Source organism: Engystomops pustulosus, chromosome 3 (genome assembly GCF_040894005.1).
Source record: "Engystomops pustulosus chromosome 3, aEngPut4.maternal, whole genome shotgun sequence".
Classification (NCBI taxonomy): domain Eukaryota; kingdom Metazoa; phylum Chordata; class Amphibia; order Anura; family Leptodactylidae; genus Engystomops; species Engystomops pustulosus.
The window spans coordinates 157,494,738-157,522,379 of record NC_092413.1 but is presented as its reverse complement, the minus strand read 5'-3'; positions in this window follow the sequence as shown (position 1 = coordinate 157,522,379).

The window sequence follows — 27,642 nt, the reverse complement described above, 5'->3', positions numbered from 1 at the left end:
GCATTATACAGTGCCATCTGCATGATGTGCACGGCCAGCTTCTTGTACCACACCTTCGATTTCCACATGGTGTTGTAAGCCTGAAGCACTTGGTGTGACAAATCAACCCATCCCATGTACCTATTGTCAGGGCCGCATCTGCCATGAGGCGAGATGAAAATCTCGCTTCAGGCGGCAGAATGCGGGTCCCTGTAAAGGGCGGCGAAATTCGCCGCTCTAAAGTGGGCGATTCGGGCGTCCATTAACGCCCGAATCGCCCACCAGCTAAATAAATCGCACCTGTCTCTTTAAGACACAGGCGCGATTTATATGCGGAGCGACGCAGCGCCTTTCCGGCACCTGCGTCGCTCCGTTCTAAGCAGTGACACGGGCGCCATGACGTCATGGCGCGGCGCCTGTGTCACTGTGCGGAGCCGCGTCTCACAGGAGAGCCGCGTGAACACCGGAGCCGCGGCGGGGGAGCAGCTGCCTGCAGGTGAGTAGGATTTTATTATTTTTCATGTATTTAATTAATTGTGGCTAATAATTAATACTGCGGGGGGGGGGGGGCGGGCTATATATATCATATGGGGCCAGAATTATTTTAAACTGGGGGGGGGGGGAATCATGGAATGCTATGTATTTTATTTGGGGTTATAATTATTTTATACTGGGGGGATGCAATATATATTTATATTATTTGGGGCTATACCGTAATTATTTTATACTGGGGGGAATGCTATATATATATATTATTTGGGGCTATGATTGTTTAATACTAGGGGGATGCTATAGATATTATATGGGGCCAGAATTATTTTATACTAGGGGGGGGGGTGCTGTATAAATTATATGGGGCCAGAATTATTTTATACTAGGGGCGGGGGGGTTCTGTATATTTTATTTGGGGATTTGGAGCTATAATTATTTTATACTGGGGAGGATGCTATAGATATTATTTGGGGCTATAATTATTTTATACTGGGGGGATGCTATAGATATTATTTGGGGCTATAATTATTTTATACTGGGGGGGATGCTATAGATATTATTTGGGGCTATAATTATTTTATACTGGGGGGGTGATGCTATAGATATTATTTGGGGCTATAATTATTTTATACTGGGGGGGGGATGCTATAGATATTATTTGGGGCTATAATTATTTTATACTGGGGGGATGCTATATATATATTATTTGGGGCTATAATTATTTTATACTGGGGGGGATGCTATAGATATTATTTGGGGCTATAATTATTTTATACTGGGGGGGATTCAGTATATATTATATGGGGCCAGAATCATTTTATACTGGGGGGTGCTGTATATATTATATATCACTATATCACTAAGCTGGGGGGTTGTATATGGGATACAGTATATTACTATGCTGGGGGGGCTGTATATCGGGTACAGTATATTACTTAGCTGCAGGGGCTGTATATGGGATACAGTATATTATATGTATATAGATTTTATCCCTATATAATGAAGGGATGTGTTATATGTGGGGTAGCGTGCGGTCATTTGTGTTGTGAGGGGTATATATTATTTAGGAGCGCAGTGTTGTTTTCCAGGAGACTTTATACTGTAAGTGACTGTGGTATTTTTAGGGACGCCGGGTGGAGATGCTGCACGGAGCTGAAGATATCTGCCCGTGAATTCAGCCGTGATACGTCATGGATTGGAGAACCCGGAATAAAGTCCTCCTGATGGAAGAGATTGTCATCTATAAGGTACTAGATACCACTAATGACTCCCAGATCCTGTAGTCAGTCACACAGTGTCAGGGAGCTGTCTGTAGGGTTGTTAATTGTTAGTAAAGTTTAAGGATTTACTTAACAGGGAGTGGGGGGGGGGGCAGCATTTTAATATTCGCCTCAGGCAGCAAATATGCTAGAATCGGCCCTGCCTATTGTAATACAAAATGCAGTCAGGCTTGGGGGTTTCTGTACCGCTACCTCGTACTGGGATGCTGTTCTGCTCATGTATTGTCATTAATACAAGGACGGCTCTCTTATACCCTGATTCACCCTCACACAGCTTATGTAGCTTCACACCATATCTTGCCCTCTTATTTGGCAGGTACTGGCGGGAATGAAGTCTCCCTTTAAAATGTACCATGGACTCGTCAACAGATGCTTCTCGTGGTATACCCTTCCATAAATTTGGCACTTAAAAAGGAACTGTTACTAAAGTAAACAGCTCCTAGCGCTAGCCCATTTTTAGCAGTGATAAAAGCCAGATCGTGCTCAAAGCGGTCTGGCGTATTCATTAAGGGGGGGGTCCATTGCGCTGCTTCTTCCCTGAACCGCCCCTCTCACTCCTTAGGCTGGCGGTGACTGCCAGGCTTCATGCGGCAGTCACCACCTCCTTGTCCTGCCTCCTCATGAATTCACGGGCCACGCTCAAAGCTTCTATTTGTACTACGCGGCAGTGTCTGCTAGCTTTATCGTAGGGTTTATCACTGCTCAAAATGGGATAGTGCTAGGAACTGCTGACTTTAGTAAGCAGCTCCTAGTGTTTTTTATTTTTATAGGTGACACGTCCTCTTTGATTTGTCTAATATGGGCTTGGCCTTAAACAAACGATAATATCTGGGGTCATCTCAGGGTGTGCACTGTGCGTTATCAACATAATTTACAAATGGCTTCAAAGCGGTGCATCCTGCTCTTGCCCAGGCGGAATATTGGGTTGTGGTACAATATGTCTGTGCTGTAATAGTCCCTAATTGTGGCCTTTTTTACAATTCCCATAAGCAGTACTATGCTCCAATATTTCTCCATCTCTGCTGCAGTGACAGGGGTCCACCTGTGGGGTTGTGCATAAAAAGAAGTGGGGTTTTAGGCAATATATTGTGCAGCATCAAAATTTGTCTGGTATACTATCATACCAATTTGGTCCTCACTGAAAAAATGCCAAGTGGTCTGAGCCCTGCTGTGTCTCTTTGTATGCCAGGAATGGCTGTAAAATCAGGGACTTGAGGGGCATAGTTACTGGGGGTCACAAGTCCCAGGCACTTCAGCAGAAGCCCCAGGCACTTCTTCCCCACTGCCACTCCCCACTGCCAGATTCGGTATCGGAGGCAAGAAAACTGTTTGCCACCAATACTATATACGTTTTGCGGGACATGATTTTCCCTGCAAACACATAGCATGCACTACCCCCTCCTCCAAATATTGCATGTGTTACTAACTCCAACAAACACAGGGTTCACAACTACTTCCTCCATACACGATGTGCACTTCTCCTACTCTCCTCGGACAATCACAGAGTACTACTTACACGGCACACTGAAAAGTGTGTCCAATTTAAGTGGGCACTACAACGGGGTCCTTAAAAGTGTGGTTTGGGGGAACAGGGAAGTAGGATGATAGCACAGGGAAAAATGGGTAATGGGGAGATAGTACATAGGTGTGAAAACTCAGATTGCGGGAGATCACACAGACAATGGGAATACACTAGGATTTACACTAGTAGGGGGATGAATGACTGGTGTGGTAGTGTTCTGCTGTACCGCACAGCATAGATCACACAGTATTCTACTCTCCAACACCACCAAACACAGAATGGTGGCGTTGGAACGCGTGGGTATACTAGGTTGGTCAGTCTGTATTGACTGGCTACTGATAGCGATCAACATTGCAGGACCAAACAGATTGGTCCTGTGATGTCAGAGGGTGATGTCCCCTCTTGACAGGGTAACGTGATCTTCACTGACACAGTGCTCCGGTGCTGAGCGCCAACAGGTTTAATCCATTATTTGCTTGCCAGTATATATTAAAATACCTCTCTACAAATGAAAGGGAAGAACATTTAGAGACAACAAAGCATATGTTGCTGCAAGTTGGTAGATTTCTTACCGTGCTTCAAATGGTACAATTTATGCTTGTCAATAGCACAATTTGTATTTTGCACCTAATATATGCAGATTTTCACACATCCTAATGAATCTAAATTAGTTCAGAAAATGTAATGCTGCTGTTGGGTAATAGCAATAGGAACAACATATGCTACTAAAGTGGACATGGAGCTGTGTAAAGGGGGCGTAACCAGCGGCGGAGTGGTTCCTGACCCTGCTCTCTAGCCTGTTTTAATGTAAGACCCCAAAATTGCCTTGTGCTTCATGATTAAAGTGCCTGATATATGGAGCAAGGGCGCAACTACAGTGGAAGCAGCCACAGTGTCAGAGGGCCCGATTACCGACCTGATACACTAAAGAATGGAGGATGTGCACCATGATATACATGTTATGCTGCACATATATGTATATAACAGTGCACATCATGAATCAGCAGCTCAGCAATGTTGAGGGAGAGAGGGGACAGCAAAATGACAGGACTAGGGATTTCTCATTTTTTGAAGATAAATACATTTTCTCCCCTGAAAACGAATTTCCAAAACATATACAATCCTATTATCACTATGTTGACAACATCTTTATTATATAGTCAGGAACCCACAAAGAATATGAAAAGTTTATAAGTTATTTAAACTTGAATACAATTAATATGTTGAGATTTTAGTTGAGGACAATAAAATTGTTACAACCATGTACAGGAAATCAACGGCTGTGAATTCGTACTTTCCAGTTATCATTCCAATCATGTGAAAACAGCTATTCTCTGAGGCCGATACATAAGGTTTAGGCAAATAAATAGTGATGAACAAAGCTGAAGAACTCACAGAAGGACTGTTGGAAAGAGGCTACCTTTTATCACTTTTGACAGCAGCCAAAGAAAGGGCCTTGGAAATTAACAAAAATCATTCTTCCAAACAATTAAAAAATGCAACAGAAAAAAAGAAATTTATTTTTTTATTCGACTATTATCTGATGGCATAAAAAATAATAACTGCTATCCATAAAAATTGGCATATGTTAAAATTAGATCTGCACCTTGCAGTGGTAGCTGATAATGTTCCATTTATAACTTTTCGACAAAGCAAAACTATAAAGAAGCACATTGTATGTAGTTGAACTCCAGGAGGAATAAAACATAGGGTTAATTAGTTTATAAACTGTCAATCATGTTATGTCGTGTACATTATAATTTGCCTATTTAATCGCTTTTACATAGAAAAAACTAGACACACCTTGCTCACCCATTTCAGTGAGCATAAAAACTCCATAATCACTGAAAACGGAGCACAGAATCACAGAGCATGTCAAGACTATTCATAAAGGGGATTCTAACATATTAATGTATACAGGTCTAGAACAGATTCCTGTTCAGGAGCAGGACGGAAGAGCTGTTCAGGAGCACAAAGGTGGGGACTGGAAGCTGAGCAGTCGGCAGCACAGACAAGTCACATTTTGTTTTTTGACATGGCTCCAAAACAAAGCCCAACCCCTGGGACTACACAGAGGATTTTGTTGGGATGCCAGGTAAATTATAACATACAATTATATTGTAATGCAAATGCTTAGAGAAAACAGAAAGACATATTTACACTGCAGGTATATTAGGCTTCTGTAACCTTACTTTAGTGAAAATTGGGTCCCTGGTGACAGGTTCCCTTTAATGTGCTGGTGTTAAGGTAAACCTGCTGATAGATCAAATCCTGTCATTTCTACTTGTTCTATATTCCTAAAATCATTGTAACAGAGACTTCATTATAAGATGGCGCCGACATCGTGATCATAATGAAAACAATTAAAGCTAAAGAATGTCAACAATCCTGATGTCAATAAGCAACAGCAAGGAAGTTCTCCAATCAAGAGACTACATGAGCTGGGAATTCTCCGCCCCTTCTGCTTCTTCCATAATTTCTATATAGTTTTGTGAAACCAAATAAAGTTCTAGCAGTGCAGATTTGCCATGGCCATGATCGCATGAGTGAGATTTAAATCAGCAAATGTGTCTGAATTAATTTCTTATGATGTGCACGCATGCTTATTGATTAGAAACACGCAGCCAACGCACACTAAAAGAGGATGTCTTGAATCCTACCCTAACATTGGAGGCACTGCTGAGATTTCGCGATCAGGATGACCAGGATGCCCCCTCGTTCCAGCACCGTTTGCAGCCTCGGGGTTACCACTTCCCGATGGGGTCTGATCAGCCCACGATCGCGGTAAGTTTCAGATAACATATGTTAACCTGTGACTTGCCTGGTGTCCTGCATCGGGGTCTGAATTGTTATATAGCACTGTATGAGAAGTGCCTTGGCTGCTGTAAGTATGCGCTTTGCTGAGCGAGAACAGAAAGGGAGGGGGAGGACGTTCGAAGTTCATATAGAGAGGAGTGTAGCAAAACTGCAGTGAAGATCAGACATATGGGCCGTTAGAATTAGGAGAAAAGGACGGATGTCTGCACACCAGACATAGGCCGCCAGAATAAGGAGAAAAAGGACAGATGTTTGCCCGCCAAACATAGGCCGCCAGAATAGGAGAACGGGTAAAGAACGGGTGTCTGGGGATTTTGACAGGAATTAGGAGAAAAAGGGAGATCGTTAAGCGGGGACCTTCTGATAAACCTCTGTAACTGACACGCGGTGAGCTAAGTCTCTATAACTGGTGATCGGGGAGCTTGAAGGTCAGCCCTTAAGCCGTGAGCAGCTGCACGGTAAGGGTCTCGGATAAATTATGCTGCGGTTTCGGAATAGAAAGGACGTCCTCCCAGAGGGAACCACTGGTGCGTTAGCGATAGTTCAGTGCAAAGAAGGGGAAAATGAGGTAGACAGGAGATTGGCTTGATGTAAGTAGAGAGAAGGTTGTTGAGTCAAGTAGGATGAATTAAGTAGGACTGTTGGAAAAGTGCAATTTGATTTAATGGAACAGGTTTGCGGTGAAATAAAAAGTAATAATGAAGGTTTGAGAGTTTTGGGATGTGTTAGAGGATCTGATGATTGTACAACTTGTAAACATGCAAACAGACTCTGAGAACCTTTAACTTTGACTGACGACCAGGACAGAGTGACAGGGATCCTTCAGAGTGCCGTTTAAGAAAGAGACAGGTGATAAGGGACATTTCAAAGTTTTTGATGTGGAAAGAATTAGAGAAAGAGATTCAATTATATTTTCCTTGGAGTGAAAAATGGCCCCTGTAATGCAGACTCCACCCCTGTATCTGGAGGTTAGATAAGATGACACGCCCTACCATCCTTCAGTGGGGGCCATCTTAAGACAGTTTATTTTTCCCTGGCGGCCATTTTAAGTTATATTCCCTTCAAGTCCCTGAAAGTTGATTGCTGTTGGCAGCCATAAAGGCTGGTTGTGGGGCTTTGTAGGATAGCAGCTGAACCCCCCCCCCCCTCGGGATTCTGAGCAGACGTTTGAAAACAAATGCCGGCTGGTGATATTTCACCGTTTCGGGCGTCTGCTAGGGGTCTTGGAGTATTATTAAAATTTATTTGATCCCGACAATTAGAGAAAAATTACTATAAAAAGTGTTGCAATGTCTCTGGTACCTGCTTTCTGGTGGGGGCTGTTGGAGCTGCGTTTTGTTTTGTGAAGACATGTACATGGCCTTGACGCTGAAGTTCTCCAAAAATCTAGGGCTCTGTCTGAGCTGTGTTATCACTTTGTGTTCTGTTCTGACCTTGACGCTACAGTAAGCTGAAGTTGTTTACAGAAGGGGGCAGATCGCTGCATTTAGAGTTCTCCCTGACAATCTAAAACAGACTTGAAGGAATTTATTTGGTTGTGGAACAAGAATACAGTATGATGTGATGTCCTCCTGTGTAACCCATGAACAGACTAAGCAAGAATGAGCCACCCGACTGTATTACAGAGTCTATGACTGACTTTTGTTCCTTTTTGATTAAAAACCAACATAAGTGTACCTGGATTTTGTTGAGATGTTGGAGTCTGGCCAGAAGTTTATAGATAGTTAAGAGAATCCTATATGTCTGGATGAGATAAAGCGGAGACGCACACGGTAATGGAAGAGTCCCATGGGAACGGTTTGCAGCTTTGGGACACATGGGGAATGACCTGACAGTGTAGTGTACATCTGTTTTGTAATGGGTTGTTACCAAAGGTGTTAATGGACTAGAGACATCTCTACCAGATTTGCGTATACAGGGACTGATAAGATTGTGACTGAAAGCCAGAGGGAAACAGAGACCAGTTTCACAGACCACGGCAAAGTGACACTGACAACATTTCCAATAGTCTCAACCGACCGACCCAAGTGGGCGTGTTTTCGACTGTGGGGAGGAGACATTACTATAGTGAGTGGCGGAGACGGCCCAACAGGGCAGGACAAGGGGTGGTGGTAATGGACAGGGATGTCAGCGAGAACAGTCCCCCTTCTGAATGCCCCCCCCAAACAGAGTTAGTGCCTTTCATTGTAAAACTGATGTGTGACTCTCCACTGCTAGCCCGATGATTTTAGCCCATTCCCGGTCAAGGAAAAGACCCAGAAAGAACAGCTGGATACATGTAGGATGGTCTATGACCTCCAAGCTGCCAATGAGTGTACCGAAGCCCAGTGGTCACTAGCCCAAACTGGCAGCAGTCCCCAGGGTAATATATTATTCACTGTTATTGATTTGGTAAATGTTTTCCTCTCTGTGCCCCTGCATGAAGATTGCCAGGACCTATTTGCCTTTACCAGTTCAGTATTCCAGTATACCTGATGCAGATTCCCACAAGGGGGGTAAAACTCACCCAGCCAATACCCCATGGCCCTACAGGGAGTAGACTGACAGACTGTCCCTTACTGGATGTTCTCCTTTTCAGTATGCGGATGACCTACTGTTTTTGTTTGCCAGGATGCATTTATTGACCTTATGTGTTTTCTGTTCCAGAAGGGTTACAAAGTTTCCAGAGACAAACACCAGTATTGCCAGGAGAAGGTGGTCTTCCTAGGCCACTGCTTCTCAGCCACAGGCAGATACCTGACAGAGGAAAGAAAGCTGGCAGTCCAGAATGTGCCCCTGCCCTGAGGCCCTAAGCCTCTTCACATGTTTCTAGGACTGGCCAGCTCCTGCAGGCCTGGGATAAGGTCTGCTGCCCCCAGCCTGATGTTGCCCATTTCTGACTGCATTGCCTCTTCCCCATTTGCCCTTAGTCAGGAGGCAATTGATGCATTCCATAGCCTTAAGCTGGTAAATCCTGTCTGCCCCGGTCCTAGGCACATCCTATTGAACCAGACCTTTTATTTTATTTTGCACGGAGTATCTAGGCCACAGGTGTCCTAGCCCAGGAACGTGGTGGCCTCCCCAGTGGCCCATCATTAGGCCCGGTTAGACTCAGTCTTGAGGGGAGCCCCTCATGTGTCAGTAGCTGCAGCCAGTAAATACGCTCACCAAGGCCAGTGAGTTGATCCTAGATCACTCAGTTACCGTGAAAACCCCACATACCTTGCACAGTGTCCTCACCCAAGTACAGCCCAAGCAACTGAGCAAAGGCCAGACAGCTCAGACTCTAGTGCGCTACTGATTCCCCAGGATACACTGATAAGGTGCACAGCTCTGAATGCTTCGTTCTATTGCCAGTCTTCCAGGATTCAGAGAGGGGGGAGAGAAGGGTGATTAACCCAGATGTTGAGTTTTTTCTCATAGATGGCTCTGCAGGAGAAGACAGACGGTTCTACGCTGGATATGCAGTGGTCAGTGGCGCACATGAGGTAGTACAAGCAGAACCACTCCCTTCACACAGGTCAGCGCAGGAGGTGAAGTGATGGCACTCAGGGAAGCGCTACAGCTGGTGGAAGGTAAAAGGGCAAACATCTATACTCAAGGTATAGGTCTGGGGTCTTAACACGACTATGAACCCTTATGGAAGGCTAGAGATTTCCTCACCTCTGCAGGGACCCCCTCTAAGCATGGCACGCTGATTAAAGAGCTCATGGATGCTCTCTTACTTCCACAAGAGGTGGGGATAATAAAAGTAAAAGCACACACAATTTGGTAACTCCACAAGCCAAGGGCAAGTATGTGGCTGACGGGATGGCGAAGGCAGCTGCAGAGATGGAGCTCGGAGACTGTCCTGAAGTCTCAGCGGTGAGTTCTGAACTAAAAAGTTTGATCCACAGGTGTTCCAGTCCCTGGTGGCCCGAGAGTCATCAGAAGTGAAGGAAGTGTGGAGGAGAGCTGGAGCCCGGATGCCGATGGGACCTGGAGGCTGGGAGAGAGGGCGTACCCGACAGTAAGTCATGTAGGCCACGGACACACACACATATCCAAAATGGCCATGCTGGTTCACATAAACCACCAGTGGTTTGCCCCGGGCATTACTACCCCTGTCACTAGACTAAAGAAAGCCTGTATAGTCTGTGCCCGCCACAACCCGGGTAAAGACCCCACAGAAGGTGACACCCAAGCTGCTGTATCCCTTCCAGAGACTGCAGATGGATTTTATCCAGCTACGAAAAAGTGGTACGTAGGAGTACGTGCTTGTGTGCATTGATCTCTTTCCAGGGTGGCCAGAAGCTTCTCCCATGACCAAGGCTGCTGCCAGAGCTGAGGCAAAGAAGTTGGTGAGTGAGATTTTTCTGCAGGTTTGGACTTCCAGAGACCATAGAGTCTGGTCGCAGAACCCACTTCACTGGACAGGTAAAGACCTGAAGCCTTGTCCCTCCTGGGTGTAGAACAGGCCCTAAACACCCCTTGCCCTTCCCAAGTTAGTGGTGGGATTGAAAAACTAAACAGCACTCCTAAGTTAGAGATCCAGGAGGCCATGGAAGAAACAGGGAAACCATGGTGCGAGTGCTTTCCTGCTGCCCACTATTCAGTTAGGACCACCCTTAACAGAAAGATGGGATTGTCCCCCTTTGAAGTACTTTTTGGCTGTACACCCAGACTAGGCCTCTACTTCCCACAGACCCTTTAGCTGATGGCAGGAAACAAGGTGGAACATGCCACAGTTGAGCCAGGCCTTGGAAAAGGTCTGCAAAAGTGTTTCTGATTCCTTTTTCAGATGCAGACAGAGACCTCAGGACGCATACCCTGAAGCCTGGAGACTACGTGGTGGTAAAGAGACACCAAAGAGAGAGTCTGGAGCCTCGCTATGACGGTCCTTTCCAAGTCCTGCTGACCAGTGCCACGCCTGTGAAGCTAGAGGGAAAGATTTGTGAATTATATCCGAGATGCTTCCCAGAACTGCATGATTTTGGACATGACCCTTGCTGAGAAGGGAGGAGTCTGTAAGATGGTGGGAGTGGCTTGTTGCATGTACATCCCGGATGACATCGCCCCCTATTGATCGATTACCCATGTTCTTGAAAAGATTGAAGGACTGTCCAGGGAACTCAAAAGAAACTCAGAAGTGGACGCTATATCCTTCACTTTGTAGTTGGGGGATTGGAAGGGTTTCCTTTAAGTGCGGATGGTATTGGGGATTGTGATTTTGCTCTTGTCACTTATTGTGTGTTATGTGGTCCCCCCATCAAGTCCACCTAGTATCATGGGTATCAGTAGTTAGATAAGCCAAAGACCCCTTACTCAAGTTACCTAAATTTGCATAATGAAGATATCCCTCTAAGATCAACCACCCCTGAAACATATCAAATAGCCCCCTGGAGTAGGGAGAGGTAGAGTAGAGATTTGATTCCCATATGTGAAAGTCCACTAAATGGGGGCACATTCAACAAGGGGTCTGCTGTCATCCAACTGGTGAAGAGGAGAGCGAAGCACATATGGGCAGATCTGTAGGTCCTTCTAGAGTAGCTGAGAGAAATTCCAGGATTTAGGGGGAACTGTTAAGGTAAACCTGCTGATAGATCAAATCCTGTCATTTCTACTTGTTCTATAATCCTAAAATCATTGTAACAGAGACTTCATTATAAGATGGCGCCGACATCGTGATCATAATGAAAACAATTAAAGCTAAAGAATGTCAACAAGACTTCAATCCTGACGTCAATAAGCAACAGCAAGGAAGTTCTCCAATCAAGAGACCACATGAGCTGGGAATTCTCCGCCCCTTCTGCTTCTTCCATAATTTCTATATAGTTTTGTGAAACCAAATAAAGTTCTAGCAGTGCAGATTTGCCATGGCCATGATCGCATGAGTGAGATTTAAATCAGCAAATGTGTCTGAATTAATTTCTTATGATGTGCACGCATGCTTATTGATTAGAAACACACAGCCAACGCACACTAAAAGGGGATCACTACATAATTATTATCAGCATATTACATTTATATATAATAGTTATAGTTTGAGGGGTGCAGATTTGAAAGTGGGTTGATATGTAGGGGTTTTTTAATGTTACATACCGTATATACTCGTGTATAAACCAAGTAGCTAGTAGCTAGTCATATAGTATATAGCCAGCCCCCTATCCACTTGTATATAGTCAACCACCTGCCCTCAGTATATAGCCAGCCAGCATTCCTCCAGTATATAGCCAGCCCCCTGCCCTTGTAAATATCGAGCCCCATGCCCCTATAGTCAGTCAGCATTCCTCCAATATAGCCAGCCCCCTGCCCTTGTAAACAGCCAGCCCCAGTTTACCCAATTCCTAAAAATTAAGACAAAGCTCACCTCTCCGACGCCCCATGCAGGTCTTCTCTTCTTCTTTCCAGCAGTTGACAGTGCCTCGAAAAAGGGCGTCAGAAAGGTGAGTTTTGACTTTATATTTTTTCTTGACTGGCACATCAGACAGAAATGCGGTGCACACCCCTTGAAATGAGTACACCAGAAAAAATCTGGTGCACAAAGTTCATGCACTCGGGGCACGTGCTCCACATTCATGAAGACTGACATCCGGTCTTCAAGAATGTGTTGCCTACATTGCACATTAGTGAGGCAAACTGCACATAGTGCAGTTTGCTTCACCAATAGTAAATCTTACCCACAGTGCTACATATAAGGCACTTGCTAAATCCTTCCAATATTGTCCCATGTAAATGCATCCCTCCTTTCCCCCAGCTGCCAAACATCACAATGATGTGACTATATCCCTCCAGCCCCCAACATGCAGCCCATGAAAATACACCAAGTCCTTTTAGCCCCATTAAGTAACATCACTACTGTCCATCTCTCTGCATGTCCAGTCCTGTCCTGCCTCAAACACCTTTACTTTTCTCCTCAATGAACTGACCACTCAGCACAGATATCTGAAGCTTCTCTGCTCCTTGATGACAGCTCCATCCCCTAATTGGACCCGACATGATGTCACCCTGGTCACCTGACATAAACTGCTGAAGGCAGTAAGGAGGCATAAGGCATAGGGAGGAGTAGATGGGGAGGGGCTGGCTGAGCAGGACACACTCCCCTCTGATGACAGGTAATATAAGATAAAAAGTGATTTATGTGGATGTGAGGGAAACAATTTTTAGCTAAAAGAAGGGTGCAGTTAGTTAATAGAGCTTTATAGGAACCTATCATAGGCTGTATATGTGAAAAATGTGGTGACAGATTTCCTTTAAAAAACAACTAAATACATACTAGATTATATTTTAACAGCCTATTTGAATTTTTAATCTGCTTATTCCTGAGATACCCCTTTATTTGTGAAGGGATGTAAGATGGGATGTAATTGATGTAAATTTTGAGACATTTTTTTTGTCCTAATATGCAATTCAAAGGACTTCATTGTGCAATGGCTTGCTTTTGCCAGCTTTTAGGAGTTGGCTGATAGTGTCTTGCAGAGCAATATCAGATTTTTCAAAACTCACAAGCCAGTCTTTTTCTATAAGGCACTAAATCAAGGTGTAGAAGTGATATTCCCGATTCAACAAGAAGAGTATGAGGTCCCACACAATCTTCCCACTGGTGCTCACGTAGGGTGGACACTCTGGGGGCTATATTTTGCTTTCCTTCCCTACAAGGATCTGATTTAGAGTATTTAGTCTCTAGTGTATTTTATATAACTTGATGTCATGTCTAGCTTGTTTATTGTGCAAGTTTTGCTAACATTTCAACCTATACTTAGGTTACTTAAAAGAAACCAGGGACCTATCAATTATTTGTTTTTGAGGCGACATCCTGGTACGGTGCATTGGGTATTTTCATGAAAATGAAGAAACTCAAAACTTGTCATTATGGTGTGGAAAAATAGGCAGTAGTACAAAATGTCTGCAAAACAATAGGTTCTCATTGAGGATTTATTTTTATTGAGTACAAGCTCCCAATATTTGGTAGGGTGCCACCTATAGAGATTAGCATGAAAGCAAATTGCTGGGTAAATAGAATAGTTTGATGACTGTACGATGTCTAAAAAAAAATATTTACATATAATATATAATAGAATTCTACAACAGACTGCCCTTCTGCAGGCAAATTCCTACAATAGTAGTAAACTCTGGGAACAATTAGCACTCACGTAGCTCTGTGAAAAAACTGTGATAGCTATTGTTTCTTTGTTATACCGTTATCACTTAAACTTGAGTACACTTTTCACCAGATAAAACACGCAAAAAAAAAGATAGTTTTAGCTAGCATCAGTGTAGGCCAGTGGTGGCGAACCTATGGCACTGGTGCCAGAGGCGGCACTCAGAGCCCTTTCTGTGGGAACCCGGGCCATCACCCCAGACAGGATTCGGAGAATCTTCCTGCAGTTACAAGCAACTTAAAACATGCTGTTTTCAGAAAGAAGCTAACATTTTCCATCTTTCTACTGTGCTGGTGTCCTCAGGAGGCCAATATGATTGAAAGTTGTTGAAGAACAGGGAGCAATAAGTTAATGCTTTAATTTTTGGTTGGCACCTCGCAATAAATAAGGGGGGTTTGGGGTTGCAGTTTGGGCACTCAGCTGCTAAAAGGTTCGCCATCACTGGTGTAGGCTAACGTACACTAAGTTTTTTTCACACTTACAGCTGGTGTGTTGCATATAAGTTTACAAACTGATTTTTGTAACATTGCAGCCATGAAAAGGAACAATTAAGGGATGAGGGCAATGCTTTTTAATCAGTTTCTAATGAAGTCTTTATTTTGGGTTGGTTAATTTGCATGACAAGTTCTCTTTAAGGCGGGTTTAAAACAAATATGTGATTTCTCCATTCCTGTATTTCTGTGCTGCATGAATCCAAATATAGGTGATGCTTTTCATCCTTATGTGCATGTACGTCGTCAGATCTGTATAAAATGCGGTGGGCTGGCAAATAATGATGAAAGTTTGTCCAACCCCAAATTTGGTCACCTGCATGGACCGGACTCCATTTTGTCTTTTTCTGAGACCTTGGTTAGACTCCATTTCTGCTTCGATTTCTGCCATTTTTAGGCTCCTGTGATGGAATACAATCCTGTTCATCATCTGCTCCTGGACTGGGTCATTCTGAGGCTTCTACGAAGGCATTGTGCTCTGCTGAAGGAGGAGCTAAAGTTGACCAGGTTGTTTTAGGCTCCTCCCATTGTCGCTGAACGGCCTTGGAAGGGTCACTTTAAGAACCTGTATACTGCCCTGTGGCAGCTTTCGGACAAGCTTCACAAACACGTTTGGGTGTCTGTTACCTCTTTTGACCTTATTCTTAAGTGGTATCAAATAAAAGGTATTTATTTGATGCAGGGGTACACAACCTGTGGCTTGGTGCCCAGCTGTCTCCAGGGGTTTCAAGTATTTTTAGGGGTGTTCTGCAAGGTGTCTAGTATTAGGGGTGTCATGGGGGTCTCCAGTGTTGGGTGGTCTCAAATATTATTAGGGGGCACTCAGGGGCTCCAGTGTTATTAGGAGGCTTTGGGGATCTCCATTTTTTATCATTAACTGCTCTGGGGTCTCCAGTATTGGGTTGCTCTATTGCACCATTATTCTATGCTCTAGGGGTCTTATTGTTTGTCTGTTCTGGTGTCTCCATTATTAATTTTCTGGTTTGGTTGTATTTATTGACTGGATTTGGCCATGAAAGAAAGTTCTCAAATTATAACCCCCTAGTGATGTTTACACAATAAAGATCATTTTTTAACCCCTTACTTTACAATTTTACTGCTGTTTTAGCAATATCACAGAGTGATTGTCAGTATAAAATTCTGTGTGTGGGCGGGGACTATCTAGGCAGACACTTCATGATTCCTCTGTGCTACAAGATGCTGTGTGCTGAGAATATGGTTATATTATCAGGGTACAGGATTATTTACACTTTCATTTAGCTGCTGAACATTCTACTAGTATCTGACACATAGAAAAAGAGAGCTCAGAGATGATGCGAGCCATGAGATGGGTATAACACACAATGACACTCTAACTCAGCTATAACACACACAGTCAGCTCTCCTACATGCCACCTTCCCTTGCTATAAAAATCTTATCTCATCTGTAGCTTGTAGAGTAAGTCTGTGCACGTTGCTTGCTGGCAGGAAGCGTCTCCGGGTGTGTGTCTATTTGTGAACTTGTGTTGTAATGGAGGGGGAGGTGCAGACAGAAGAAATTCATGAGAAGAATGTGTCCTGCCCGACCATAAAAATCATAAGATTTACGGTCGGATCCCAGGACAACCGGAATTGTGTACACTAGGACTGATAGAGACAGGTTGGACCTATTCTCTAATTCACTGTTATTAACAAAAATACAGCTTTTCACAGATACTGTATGTGTTATTTTGTTATCCTGAGTATATTTAAAAATCTTGTCTTTGTTGGAATACCCCTTTAAGCCAAGCATACCTCCTTGTAGATGATTTTACACTGAATCCAGATTTTATCTTGATTAGCCATAACACAGTGTGAAGTCTGCCAAAAAGTGTTTGTTTAAAAATTATGCAAATATTCCCCAGCTGCTCCTGTGCATATCACACAGGGCGCTGCTAATCATTATGCATGCTTGCTGTGTGCTGTGTAACTCCCGAACCCTGAAAGCTGGTGACGCCACCCCATCACGCAACTTCTCACAGTGCTCAGTGAGGGTGACGTCACTGGCTCTTGGGAATTGCGGAATGAGAGTGAATGGTAGTTACACAGCAGACAGGAGGCATGCATAATTATAAGCAGGCAGAGTCCCCTGTTTGATATGTACAGGAGCTCAGGGACTTATTTGCATAATTTAAAAGATCAGATCTGGATTCAGTGTAAAATCATCTGCAAGGATGTATGCTTGGCTTAAATAGTTTTTCTTTAAATATTATAGTTGCAATTTGTGATTCATTACATAGTGGATTGAAATGAGAACAATAAAAAATAAAAAAAGATCAATGAAAATCAAATTAATATCCACTGAGGTCTGAATTTTGAATAATACCCAAATTCAAAACTGTAAAATCAAATTTCAGACTGATCCTTCTTCAGTGGAAATGCTTTACAGGGGTTTACCTATGCAATTTTAACCCCTTCTATTCTCAGCCCATTTTGGCCTCTAGGACGCAGCCGTATTTTTCAAATCTTCCCTATGTCAAATCTGCTTATAGCTTTGGAACGCTATAAGATATGCAGGAGATTTTGAGACTGTTTTCTTGTGACACATTGTACTTCAAATTTGTTTAAAAATTTGGATGATATCTTTTGTCTTTAGTTATGAAAAAATTTGGAAAAATTCTTTATTTTCAAAGTTCTAAATACTCTACTTTTGATGCAGATAGTAACTTACATTTACTAAATGTCTACTTTATGTTGCCATTTTTTTTTTTTAAGATTCCACATATTTTACTAGAATGTTATAAGGCTCAGAATTTAGGTACCATTTATCAAATATTTTGGAAAATCAGCAAAACCCGTATTTAGATGGACCTGCTCAACTTTTAATTGATAATAGCTAGACTTGTAAATTACCCCATTATGGAAACTACATCCCTCAACGTAAGAAAAAGCACTTAAGAAGATTTTTAACCCTTTAGGTGTTTTACAGGGGTTAAAACAAAATGGAGGTGCGGTCTATAAATTGTAATATTTTTGGACAATACATTCATTTTGGGTGGAAAATTAAACATTTGCAATGGATTAAATGAAAAAATCTCCACAAAGTTTAATACCCAATTTCTCCCGAGTCTACTGATACCTCATGTGTGGTGGTATCCTGCTGTATGGGCGCACGTAAGGGTATAGAATGGAAAGAGGCGCCATCCAGAGCAGATTTGCATTGTCAAATTGTACAGGCTATAATTTTTTTTCCTTTTTTTAATGTGGGCCTATAGGGGCTTACTTTTTTGCCACACGAGATGCATTTTTTTTTGGTACATAATTTTGGGGCATCTAAAGCGGATTGGTATCTCCCCGTAGGTGTTAGGGTAGGATTCAAGAAATTATGGAACTCCAGTCACACTGTTAAATAGCAATTTTGTGAATTTATTTTTACACAAACTCCAATTGTGACGTTTCGGTCTGTATTAGACCTTCATCAGACTCTGTGGGTACAATAAGTGCATATTATAGTGTGTACAAAGTTTCGAAATATACAAAATATATACATATATACAAATTGTTCGGAAAACATTCTGATATTCTCAGCACATGTGTATAATTCAAGGGTAGGATTCAAGACATCCTCTTTTAGTGCGCGTTGGCTGCGTGTTTCTAATCAATAAGCATGCGTGCACATTGTAAGAAATTAATTCAGACACATTTGCTGATTTAAATCTCACTCATGCGATCATGGCCATGGCAAATCTGCACTGCTAGAACTTTATTTGGTTTCACAAAACTATATAGAAACTATGGAAGAAGCAGAAGGGGCGGAGAATTCCCAGCTCGTGTAGTCTCTTGATTGGAGAACTTCCTTGCTGTTGCTTATTGACGTCAGGATTGAAATCTTGTTGACATTCTTTAGCCTTAATTGTTTTCATTATGATCACGATGCCGGCGCCATCTTATAATGAAGTCTCTGTTACAATGTTTTTAGGAATATAGAACAAGTAGAAATGACAGGATTTGATCTATCATCTAGGTTTACCTTAACATAGGGACGTACAATAATGTCCTGATGCGAGTAGGGGTTAATTCCCTAGTGATATTTACACAATAAAGATAATTTTAACACCATTACTTTACAATTTTATTCAGTTTTATAGCCTTTTTACCTTCTATAACTCTCTAGGCTGGTCAGTGTAAAATTGCTGTGTGGGCGGGAACTTTCTAAGCAGACACATTATGATCCCTCTAGTACTGTGTGAGATGCAGTGTGCTGATAATATGGAGTCCAGGTTTATATACACTTTCCTCGCAGTAGTAATGGATTTCCGTAATAGGGAATCGAATTGGCTTTCCATGGTCAACCAAGTTTTCAATTGCGACTCACAGGGCTCCACATTAGGAAAGGATGAAACCAGGGAAACACAGAATTCATTAAAAGAATTGTTGAAAAAACGAGTTAAGACCTGGTGGAATAAGGCTGCATTGGAGCAGTATTTGGCGAAGGACCTTATACCTAGAGGATTACGGGTACAAGTATATCCATCTTTTGCAATGGAGGATGAGGTCATTAGAAAAAGGTGGGAAGATACATGTAATATCTGCTCTCGTACCTTTATTGAGATCTTGATAGGTATAGAGAAGAAGAAACTGGAGAATATTGAATCCGACTTGGCTCCACTTCAGGAAAAAATCAAGATGCTTTTGTCCATTGAAAATTACAACAAATTTGAGCAAGAATTAAATACAGAATGCTCAAAATGGGAAAAGGACATCCAGATTGTGAAAACCAAAAAATTCCATAGAGACATGATGGATTTTCAAAAACAGAGGGCCTATCGGTGGCAACGTATGAACCCATCACGCCCATTGAGGAGATCAGATTCAGTAACGTCCCTGGAAACAGTGGCGTCAGACTCCTCTTGTTCTGGGGCGGAAGGTTCTACTGAATACAGAATGACCTCATACCAACATCGAGCCACACCGACGAAACGGAAATATAGCAACCAGCAGGAACCAAACAGCGGCAGATTAAAGGTAATAAACCTCTCTAATAAATTGCTAACATCTGATCAGTTATCTTTATTGTCTTTGGGGTTTAATTTTAGTCCAGTAGCTACCTTTGATGATTTTACTGTTATCAAGGATGTGTATTTATTTGCTCGAAAACTACTATGGAAAAAACACTTTGGAAAAAATGACGATTCTTACTCCATTACAGCCCCGGAAGACGTGGAAACGCTCAGGATACTAGAATCTTTACTACAGGAACAGGAACCTTTGGGGGTGAGTGAGTTTAATAAATTTCCCACGGATATTAGGCCTAGGTCCACCACGTTCCCCCCGTTTTCGACTAGCCCGGAGATTGATATGTTTGTCAGGATGACGACAGCGGAATTACGGAAGTTGCCGCAAACCCGACGGTATGACAATCTGACACAGGGCCAAAGGAGAGCCTTGTACGAACTAAAGAAGATGAAAGGGGTGGTATTCAAACCCGCTGACAAGGGGGGCAACGTGGTGGTGTGGCCAACTGATATGTATGAAGCCGAGGCGTTCAGACAGCTTAAACAGCAGGATTGCTATAAACAGCTGTCAGGCAATCCTACTGAAGCATTCAGTAAGGAATTGATCTGTATTTTGGATGATGCCTTAGCCAGACAAATTATTCCAAATAGAATACGTAGGGGTTTGGAGATTGACTCCCCCATCATACCCACCTTGTACTTTTTACCTAAAGTGCATAAGGACGCCAAAACACCTCCAGGCCGTCCTATAGTGTCTGGCTGTGGCAGTCTTTGCGAGCCCATATGCCGTTTCATTGACTTCTACCTTCGTCCATGTGTGGAGGAATTGCCATCTTACATTCGTGACTCCACAGATGTCCTGAAACGTCTTGAAGATGTAATATTGGAACCAGATATGTTCCTGGTCTCTTGTGACGTGGAGGGGTTATATACGTGTATCAGTCACAACTTGGGCATTGCAGCTGTAAAATTCTTTCTAGAGGTTCGAGATTTGGATGAGGACTTATTAGAACTCCTGCTGATATTGATGCGGTTCATTTTGGACCATAATTACTTTCTTTTTAAGGAAAAATTTTACCTGCAGATAAGGGGAACGGCGATGGGGGCCACTTGTGCCCCCTCGTACGCGAACCTTTTTCTTGGTCTCTGGGAAAGGAATGAGGTGCAGGAGGCCATGGACAGGGCATCAGGCCAAGTGATATCATGGATGAGATTTATCGATGATGTCCTGTTCATCTGGCAAGGATCACGGGCTGGTTTGGACCAATTCTTGATAGATCTCAATTGCAATGATCTTAATATTAGACTGACAAACAACATCAGTCAGGAGCATATGGAGTTCTTGGACATCCAGATTGATGTACAATCGGATGGATGTCTAAACACGACCATATACCGTAAAGAGACCTCGGTAAATGCATTATTGCATGCAAAATCGTTTCATCCCCCTCACACAATTCGATCTATTCCAACAGGGCAATTTTTGAGGGCACGACGAATTTGTGATACAACAGCCAAGTTTGAGGAAGAATCAGTGATCTTGAAGTCTCGATTCAAACAAAGGGGATATCGTGATCACGACATACAGAAGGGATATCTGAGAGCAAAATCAACCGACCGAAAGTCTCTATTTACTCAGCAACGAAAGAACACACAACAAAATAAGGTACGAATCATCACACCCTACAATGCACAATGGAGGGAGATGAATGCAATTTTTGAACGGTATTGGCCCATTCTCCTTTCAGATCCGGAGGTAAGGAAACACCTAGCAGACAGGCCCCAAATAATTTCAAAACGAGCCGAGACGATTGGAAACACCTTGGTAAGGAGCCATTACACTCCTCAAAAATCTAACAGTTACATTTTTGGCTCAAAAGGTCCTGATTGGGGATCGGTCCCGTGTGGGCACTGTTCTGTGTGCCCTCACATCAAAAAAACAAAAACATTTTCAGATTCAGGAGGGGGCCGCACCTTTAACATTGTGCATTTTATTAATTGCAGCACTACAGGAGTAGTATACATCATCCTGTGCCCATGCGGATTCAAATATGTGGGGATGACCACACGAGAATTGCGGATTCGTTTCCAAGAGCATATCAGAGACATCCGAACGGCCGGTAAGCTTTCACCTAATGATCTCGAAAAAATAGCAAAATTGAAACCTGTACCAAAACACTTCTTTGAATGCCATAACAGTAGATGGCAAGAATTAAGAGGGTATGGCATAGATAAAATCATTCCTGGAGCCCGCGGAGGGGATACTTTCAAGAAACTCGAAAGAATTGAATTGAAATGGATAGTCAAATTGGCTACCACAAATCCATTGGGCTTAAATGAGAAATTGTCCTTCTCCCCTTATGTGTGACCTTGACCTGGAGTCGCTAGCACGATCAATTTTAATTTTGCATTTTGGTTTTAATAGTATTCTCATCTGTTTTTGGTGTGGTATTGTTCCCGACAGTCAAAAAATTGACTGTCTATTTTGGCATTGGATCTAATTATGCTGATATTTGTGTTTTGATCCTAGGGATTGGCAGCTATTGGTAGAATTGTGATATCAACACGAACATCTGAGCGGGGTTTGAACGACGCTCAATTTGGAACGACTCATATGACCACATTCGCACTGCGTCGCTTCTCTCGTAGGGGGTGTTTGGTTATGGGCTTTAATGCCCTTCATAATTACTCTTATGTCATGTTAATCAATACATTGATTTTACACTAGTGAGGCATCTTTATCATGATGCCCTATATATTATTTTTTTCAGCACCACTTCATCTAGTTACATATAGAATCAGACTATAGTGACTCCTTCACATTTCGACTATACACTTTTTTCATGTACACCAATTCACATGTTATTTAGTCACAATATATTAGTCACATAATTTTTATTATCCATGCATTATTCAGGTCACATGGTAGCTTACATCGCTTACAAACACAATACACATCACCACCTACCTTTCACATTTCAACAATTTATTATTTATTTTCATATCTGTATACTTTATATCATGCTTTCACTGATCATCTTATTCACGATAGTCTATTTTAGGCTTATGATTTTGCCGTCATAGTTGGGTACCCTACACCAGTGATGGCGAACCTTTTAGCGGCCGAGTGCCCAAACTGCAAGCCAAAACCCCCTTATTTATCGCGAGGTGCCAACCGAAAATGAAAGCAGTAACTTATTGCTTCCTGTTCCTCAACAACGTTTGATCATCATATTGGCCTCCTGAAGACAAGCTGGAAAGTTTGCATCATTTTAGCTTCTTTCCAGTGTCCCTCTGTACACAGAGAATGGTGGGGCCAGCAGGAGGTCCTCCAAAGATAATATGCCCGTTCTCCATCTTCCTACATTCCCAAGTAGCAAAGCAAGTATCACTTTAATATATGACTGAAAGCAGCATCTTCTAAGTTGCTTGGAACTGCAGGAAGATTCTTTGAGTTCTGTCTGGTGTGCTGGGGTGATTGCCAAGGTGCCCACAAAAAGGGCTCTGAGTGCCGCCTCTGGCACCCGTGCCATAGGTTCGCCACCAGTGCCCTACACTGTATATTTTAATAATAGTTTTTAAGATAACCTTTTGTGGTCATTACACATGTTTTAACACTTTTTCATTTTTTCATTTTATCACTCTCACTATATGCACTTATCACTACATCACTTTCATACAAGTATTATTCTTATCATGTCACGATTTCATATGAAATATTGTGGATATGAAGTAGGCTCATATCACATTAATTAGCACTTGTCACTTTATGTCATGATATCAATCATGCTGAAACTACAACAATTTGCACTTGTCACTTTAATCTGTGATACTTATAGTCTATACTTTTATGAATTGTTTAATGACGCCAAAACTTGTATATATGTGAATTTTTATTTACTTGTTATACCACCCATCCATTATATATTTGTTTGTATTGAGGTTGGTAATTAGATATGAATGTAGGTCATAGCCCATATGCTATATAGATCGTATACCACCTACCATACTATATGCACTTTATCCTAGGTACGAGCACTGCCCACAATGATTCCAGCACCCAAGATGGCCTGGTGGAGCGCGCCCCTCCGGTGCGCATGCGCATCCTGGCGGCGGGTCCGGACTTCCGGTTCACGATGACACGCGATCACGCGCGTTGTCGTCTTCCGGTACTTCGGGTCCCGCGGCCGGATATGGGTGCGTGAGCCGGGGGTGTGCGCCGATACACACACCAAGCCACTTTACAATCTGGGTAAGTCAAATGTCTATTGGACAAATCCAAAAGTGGGCATACATCTTTTACCAGCATAAATACCACACCGGAACCTAACCACAGCACACCCCCTTGAGGAAGCGACGGCGAAACGTGCGTCGGGGTGCTGTGGTGGTGGTCTGGTAATTTCAAACTATACTGGTAGGCACTTGACGGGTATATTACGCCCTGGCTTGGGCATTTGGTAATATCTTTACCCTTTATTATGTGATCACCCCTGCGTGCCTGTATTTGATATCCCATTGTGGAATGTATTGTATTGCATTTGTGACCACCACCCTTTGTGTTGTTTGTTGTTTTTGTGGTTTTATCATGTTTTTAACACACTTTTGGAGTGTTGATTCGTTATAATAAAGTTTAAATTGATTTCATAGTCATATAACATTCTTGTTCCTTAACAATTATTGACTACCTGGATCTTGTATACTGCTTTTTGGTATTCATCTTTTGAATGGTATAGGGATCGCTACAAATTGCAGAGGGTATCTTTGTTGGTACTTATTATATACACTTTCATTTAGCTTCTAAACATTCACTAGTATCTGATCCATAGAAAGACAGACAGATCAGAGATTATGAGATCCATATTACACATGGCATTCTCAGCTTGACTGTGATAGCAATAACACACCATCAACTCTGCTATATGCCTCCCACCCCTGAATAAAGACCTTATCTGTCTGTAGCTTTACAGACTTGAGTGAAAGAATGGTACCCAAAAGCACGTCCCTCAGTGTTCCATCCTTTATGTGATTTGCAACTTCTGACAACCAGAAAAATAAAGTGAGGGCCACTAAAGTTGTGGCAATGTTTGAGTTTAAGTTCCACATGGCCAACTCCCATGCCTTTTATAACAGGCTGTCTTCTTTCCTATCCATGGGAATCTTTAGTTGTATCACATCGTCGAATGGAAGATCCGTTTTCTTAGCTATTTTGGTAACTTGGATGTCCACTTTAAGAAAAGAACTCCACATTTTTGTCTCATCTTCATCAAAGGACAGACGGTTTTTAAATTCCCTGGACAAGAATATCCTATTTTCTGGTGCTCTCCATTCCTCCACGACCGTGCGAGCAGCTACATAGGAAGTGAAGGAAAGCCGTGCGCATGGTGCGCCGAAGCAGCTTCGGCTATAAAGTTTAAAAAGTGTTTTAAACCGCGATACAGCGGTTTAAAACACTAACAAAAATAAGCTCGGTATTTCCTTCTTACACCTACCACTTCAAGTGGTAGGTTTCCTTTAAGTAATTGATCCAGATCTTCTGGAGGTAAATAAATATCTAGATTCCATCTTTACTGCCGATGTAGATGGAACTGGGTCAATATTTAGAGAATCCTTAACTGATCCTTCCTCTGACTCAGATTCTGACATACATTCTACCCTCTGCCTTTTTAGCTAGCTAGCGAGCACTGCACTTCTTCTTTAGTTAGTTTTACATCTTGTCCATGAAGGAGGATTTTTCCTCTTAGCTCAATAGAGTCCTTGAAAACTGAAATTTTATAATCTCTTGACATTGCCAGTCGGGAAGCGACTTTTTTTTTCTCTGTATCTTTCTGATGTTGATCTCTAGAGTCTTTTTCTTTCTCCTTCTCTTTAGGTTCCTGTCCAACAGAGGAGTATAACTATTTTAGATCTTTATATATATATATATATGTAAGAGGTGCCGTAAGAAGCAATACATTGGTGTGTGCTTTAAGTGTACCTGATCTCGGCAACACACAGGTCAAGCCTAGGAGACAAAACAATAGCAAGACAACTAAGACCAGCGTGCATCCACGCTGGAGTTTTAAACTTACCACTCCTTGCTCCTGATTCCCGACTGACGGAAGTTGTCACTGACTGCCTGAAGCCGGAGTGCAGGTCACCATGCTGCCAATATCTGTGTGTTGTTAGCCTCACAGGGCCGCGGACAGAGCCGGAACTCCCGGTTCTGTAGATGGCAAGGAAGGGGGAACTCCGCACAGATCGCTGTCCGGACCAGGCGGGTAAGGGGCTCACGCCCCAAGCCAGACATGCGTTCCCCCCAGAAGATGGCAAAATCAAAAAGAAAATTTTCGTACAGGAGGTTTTAATTTTTGTAAATGTATGAAAATGTATGAAAACATAAACAAATTTGGCATCCCCATGATCACACCAGCCCAAAGAATAGATTGGGGCGCACAGTGAAAGCCATAAAATCCAAGGCCACAAGAAAATGGCGCACATGCATTTTTTCACCATTTTCACTGAATTTTTTTCCCGCTTCCCAGTACACGACATGGAAAATGAAATACCATCACTATGAATTGCAATTTCTTACGCAGAAAACAAGCCCTCACATAGACACATATAAACAAAATAAGACATTACAGAGTACAAACAGTCATATGGAACATTTGTCTATTAACACTTATACAACTAGGACTTATATATTTGTATTACTGAAAATTTGGTACTCCTCCTCGGCTGAAATTACTCCTCAGAAAATGGTGAAAGGAGTATTATTACCCTTCTGGAAAAATTTTAGTGCGACCTTGGGCGCTGGACAACAATGGGATGAACCTAATATCCCCTGGTCCTCTTTGATTCCTCAGCCAGCAAAGATTATTAGCTTTAGATGAATCTAAGATTGACCGAGTACAAGAGATGGACGTCCCCAGGATTGTACGCCATCACAAGAGCAAATAAACATCAGAAACCACAGACAGAAAACAGCAATGGAGTTTAACCACGCTCTCTATGAAGCCAAAAAGTCGTCTGGTAAGGTCAGGTGACCAAATTTGAGGCTGGCCAACCTAGTGACATAATTTTTCAGCCCACTGTATTTCATACAGATACGGTGCAATACGGGTGAAATACATCCCGTATTTATGGCCAGAATAGAGTTGTATATACAGAACAGAAAAGACCATAGGGATGTGTGCAAGAGGCCTTGCTTGTATATGTTGGATACTTACACCAACGAGTCTATTTCTGATCTAAAAGCTACTACTGACCTGCGGCTTGTCATTTTACAGGACTCTGGTACTGTTCCTCCTTGCACATAGGAAGAAGCAGTCCTGCTCCCGGGACTTTGGCCTCTTATTGCCCCATCCGAGCATGTGTCTGTAATGTGCATGGTGCGATTGAGAGCTAGCCAGCCGCGAACTGACGCATGCACGGTGCACCTGTAGGGCCGGCCACGAAAGCGCACGCTGATGCCAGAGTAACAGGTGGACTGCAAGGTAAGTTTGAAACTGGAGTGTACTGACGTAGAGCTGGGGGCAGTGTTTTGATTTGTGTGTTCAAGCAAGAGCAAAGTGAGGTGATGGGCAGTGCTTGAGTGGATCGGAAAGCTGTCCCGCCACCTTGACTGCATAGATGAACAACAAGAAGAATAAAAGTTGTTTTGTAATCACACAACAGCAACGCAGGAGTAACAGGATTAGAAGCATTGCAATAACTCAACAGTGTGCTTTAAGGTACTGTGCAGAGTTTATTTAGCTGATCGGAGGTGACAGGTTCCCTTTAACGCCGAGGCCCTTTATCGTTTTTGCGTTTTCATTTTTCACTCCCCACCTGCACAAATCTATAACTTTATTTTTCCATGTAAAGAGCTGTGTGCGGGCTTGTTTTCTGTGTTTTCATAGTGATGGTATTTAATATTCCATGCCATTTATTGGGAAGCAGGAAAAAAAAAAACTCCAGATGCAGGGAAAATGGTGAAAAAATGAATTA